The 4,636-nt window shown below is 59.5% G+C and overlaps 1 long non-coding RNA gene across 1 annotated transcript; it reads left to right on the top strand.

Moving 5' to 3' along the window:
* The first annotated feature begins 2,757 nt into the window (after positions 1-2,757).
* LOC118158818 lies at positions 2,758-3,269 on the top strand. The gene is made up of 2 exons (XR_004746903.1): positions 2,758-2,799; positions 2,862-3,269. It is a non-coding gene; the product is annotated as an uncharacterized LOC118158818 (long non-coding RNA).
* The last annotated feature ends 1,367 nt before the right edge of the window (positions 3,270-4,636 follow it).

Genomic DNA, 4,636 nt, shown 5'->3' with positions numbered 1-4,636 from the left:
AGCGCCGGGCTGCTTCCCGCGGGCCGCGGGGCCGGCGGGGCTCCGCGCTCGGCCCCGCCGCGGCGGCAGGCGGGCGGCTGCCTGGCGCTCTCCCCCGGCGTGTGCGCGGCAGCGGCGAGCTGCAGCCCCTCGGCTCAAGAGATGAGATGAAGAAGAAAAAAAGGACTCTCTCCATTTGGATAAAGAGGAGGAGGGGTGGGAGGGGGGGGAGTAAGAGAGGAGAGAGAGCGAGAGAGGGAGAGGGAGAAAAAAAAAAGAGCTGAAAGCCCGCCCCTGGGGCTGTCAGATGGCTTGGGTTTCTGCGAGGCGATTGGCTCGGGGAGGGCAGAAATTACTCAGCAAACATGACTATTATTAGCTGCTTAGCAACAGCTCACCAAAGTAGAGAGACCACCCAGGCAGGCAACCCTTGTGTGTGCATCTCCAGCTTCAGGGGGAGCCTTAAAGAGATCCAGCCTTCTTTGCATGCAATACTTCCATTAAGGAATGCCTCCCCCACACCGCCCCCCCCCCCCCCCGTCTGCGTTTTATTTTCAATAAAGTTTTTTTTTTTTTTTTTTTTTTTTCTCCCCCCCTTTTTTTTCGTCCGGGATGCTTGCAGACAAATGCACGCCGCAGAACTTTCTCGCGATCGACACGCAGAAATATATATATATATTTTCTCCTCTCTTTTAAAAAACAGAGGGAAACGGGGGGAAAGTAGCATTAAACGATTTCTAAAGCCCTTAAAAGAAAATCCTTTTAGAGGCACCTTGGCCTCAAGCTGCAACAAATACTGGGAGGTCCGAGCTGAATTCCCAGGCTTGCAGAAATAATGACAGGGTGGTGGATACTGCGGTAGAAAGTGCCAGATTTTTCTCCCTCTCTCTTTCTTTTTTAACTAAAGAGGAGACTTGGTTCCTTGCAAGAAAACCACTCCGTCCAGTTAGAAAAACACAATGAAAACTTAACACTTGAGGGATTTAAAGCCGCGCGGTAGCTAGCCTGTTTCAACTTAGGGCTCATTCTTTAACTGAAACCTGAGGAAAGCCACTTTTAATATGTTTTTAGTGTAAAAATCCATGAAACGCAGCCTGCCTGGCCGCGCTAAACACTTCTCGCACTATACGTGATTGTTTACTTTTTTGGCACGGCTGCTCGCCGTCTCCGCTCATTGAGGACCAGCCATTAATTGCGGCCGGTACAGCTGCGCGCCTCCCCCGGCGGCCGCGGAGGGGCTCCGCGCCCCGGTGCGCTCCTTGGGGACCGGGGGGGTGACAAAAATGAAATAAAAAGAGAAAAGGAAGGGAGCGGGGGGGCGCTTCCCCCGCCACGCCGCCCGTGCGGAGCGTCCGTCGTGATACCGCGTAGGGACACCCACCGGCGGGGGCTTGGCGGGGCCACGGCGCCCGTGGGAGATGTTGTGGCCTTTCCCCCAGGTCCCCGAAGCCGCCTGGTGGCCGCGGACGGGAGTCCTGCCCCGTGGGGCCGTGCCCCGCGTGGGGCTGCCCGCAGGAGGGCTGCCGGCAGCACATGTGGGCGCGCAGCTGCGGGAGGGGGAAGCCCACGGGGGCCGGAGCTGGAGGCGGCTTTCTGCTGGGGGCTGCAGCCCACACCTGGGAGGGAGGGAAAAAGAGAAGGAGGGAGGGAGGGAGGGAGGAAGGGAAGGAGGAAGGCAGTCAGTCAGCCGCCTCTAACTCAAGTTTCAGCCGTGCATCGCGCGAAGAGCCGACGTGCCACCAGGTCTGAGCGGGGCTGGGGGCGCGGAAGGAAGGGGCCGGGGGAGAGAGGCGTTTGGCTGCAGCCTCCCAGCAGCCTCCGAAGCCCGGGAGGACTGCCCCGTCCCTGCAAGCACCTCCAGCCCCCGGAGCTGCCCCCCGCCTCCCGCCTGCTCGGCTTCACACAACAGCCCAGTGACCTCCGGTCCTCGCTCCTGCTCCCAGAACCCAATCTGAGGACTCAAATTTAACAAGCGCTATCTTAATCTCCCCTCTCTCCCTGTGGTCTGGAGGGATTTTTTTTTTTTTTAAAGCATACACAAGAGATGAATTACTGCAGGGATCTAATTGGCCTTGTTTCTGTGTGTGTGTGCGTGTGTTTTTTCTTTTCCTCAAGGAAGAAGTGTCAGTGTAAAAGTCTCCACTTGGGTGGTCAGAGCAGTGGCTGCCCCCACTTTGCCTCATAGCTGATGCCTGCGTGCTACATTCCCAGCGATAATGTTGTTCCTAATCAATCTGCCCTTATTTACATTTGTAAGCACTGCTGGCTGTGATATGCATGGGCCTGTGTGTGCAACTGCTCCTCCACACCAAGGGCTTTTTCTGCCTTCAGCAGCTCGCCTGGGACTTATCTCGGGCTTGCCTTGTGGCCAAGGCCCAGGAAGGTGTCCCCGTGGGTGGAGTGGTTGGAGTCTGAAATCTTTTGTGCGTGGTCTTCCCCACTCCTGGACTGCCAAGGCTGGCATACAAGAATCCCAGGGCTTTGGTCAGAGTGCCTTCGTTTTATAAGGCTTTGCCTCTTACTTGGGTCACCTTCGTGCTCACTGTAACCCCAAATACTGCAGAGATCCATGCTTCCCCCAGCCACGCGAGGGAACAAATCTGACAGAGGTTAACAGTGGGCAGCGCAGTTACCCTGGTTTATTTTAACACTTCTTTGCAGGTTTCTCATTGCCTGCGGACCAGTGCATCCCATAACCCTAGCAAGGAAGCAGCGCCGAGATGCAGGGCCTGCCTTTCCCCTCACCCTACGGGGGGGCTGCGGCCGGGCCGAGGAGACGAGCCTACCTGCGGGGAGCTGCCTTCGCCTGTCCCCCGGCCCGTGCCCCCCGCGCAGCTCCGCGGGGCGGCCGCAGCCCCTCCGCGCCCCCATCCGCAGGGCAGCGCCGCCGCGCAGGGGCAAGGAGGCGGCGGCACGGAGCCGGGCCGCTCCCCCTCCTCAGCCCGGCAAGCAAAGGGAGCTGCTCGAGCCAGCTTGTCAAAATAATGCGGCTAATTACCCCTGATCTCCTTTAATGGAGAGCCGCTCTGCACGCCGCAAAGGAGCAAATGAGGGATCTACAGCGCCGGCCCGGGAGAGCGGGCGTTTCTTCCCGCGGAGGGCTGCGGGAGATGCGCCTCCCGCGGCCGCCAGCCCTCCGCGCTGCCCCGCCGCGGCTCGGCCTCCCCGGGGAGGCCCCGGGAGCTGCGGAGGGCGGCGGCTGCAGCTGCAGCCCCGATCCCGCCGGGAGACACCCGGAGGGCATCCCGGCTTCAGCAGACCTTGTCCTGCCCGGCGAGGGGCTTTAGCCTTATAAACCCGAGTCGTCTTCAAAACAGATTTTTTTTTTTTTTTTTTTTTTTTTTCTGGCACGGTGCCCTGCCACTTGCAGGACTTTAATGCGCACGCAGGGGGGAAAGTTACATTGAACAGTTTTTAGCCAGCCCGGACAACACCGAGCCTGTGTAGCGATATAGCTCAAGCCTTGCATTTGGCAGAGGGCAGGGCATTCATTTTCATGATCTCTGCCATCGGGTCTCGCAGAAAAAAAGCTGAGCGACACGATCTCTTTGACCCACTGCTGGAGCAACAAATTTATTAGAGATATAGGCGTGAGAAATGAAAAGGAAGTAAAACAATTCAGGCTCATTGTATGTCTTTCTTTCATACTGCTAATCCGGTTTACACATCACGCCTACATGTCTCAATAGGGCTTTATACACTGTGGCAAAGGCAGAAGAAAATAAAAGGTGTGTGTGTGTGAGTGCGTGCGTGTGTGTGCATGTGTGTGTGAAATAAGGATAAAAACAGAGAAGCCCGAGACATTTTAATTCAGAGTCAGCTGCCAGTTCTATATCTACCAGTTCTTGAAAGCAAATAGATTTTAAAGGATTCCTCCTTCTCCCTCTCCGTCCTCAGCCCTAGCAGTTCTCAGCAGCGCTCACTCCTGTCCAGATACAGTGTCGGATTATAATCCTGCCCCGCCGTGGCTCTCACGCGGCCCTGACCAGGCATCAATACACCTATCAGGCCGGTGCCCAAACGACGCGACAGACCCTCGGACCACAAGTGGTAAACGCCGTCTGCATGGGAGCTGGCAGAGACCCACCTTGGCTCAGGCGTGCCTTTTAGCACCAGACCCCTCCTCGCTCGGTCCCCCGGGTCCCCCGCCGGGGGGAGGCATGCCGGCGAGCATCCTTCCCCCCAAGCCCCGGCACAAGGCGGGCAGGACCGGTCCCCGCGGCGCAGCGCCCGCAGCACCGGTGCCAGGTACCGGCAGAGGCACCAGCTGCCTCCAGCCCCGCCGGCTCCTCGCAGCTGATCTCGCTGCCGCCGCCACTCCTCCTGCACACACCGCACGTTGCCACCGCCTTCCGCCGGCCCTGCCCGAGCTGCGAAGGCAGGCGCAGGGCCGCTCGGCGGCATCGCCCCCTTCCCCACAGCCTGGCCCCGGGGGGCTGGATGCTGCAGCGCGGCAGGTTGGCGGCGCCGCCGCTCGCACAGGTGCAAGGGATGCGAGTGCCAAGCACAGACTCCTGCGAGGCTGCTGGAAGGCACCGCGGGGACGGCGCTTCCCCGGGGGGGGGGGTCCTCCGTCGGCGGCAGCCGCCGGGGGGGACAGAGCAGGGACACGACGCCGAGCCCCCCCCGCCGCTCCCCGGTGCCGGGCAGGACGGTA

Source organism: Oxyura jamaicensis, unplaced genomic scaffold (genome assembly GCF_011077185.1).
Source record: "Oxyura jamaicensis isolate SHBP4307 breed ruddy duck unplaced genomic scaffold, BPBGC_Ojam_1.0 oxyUn_random_OJ2438, whole genome shotgun sequence".
NCBI lineage: Eukaryota > Metazoa > Chordata > Aves > Anseriformes > Anatidae > Oxyura > Oxyura jamaicensis.
This window is presented reverse-complemented; position numbering and strand designations above follow the sequence as displayed.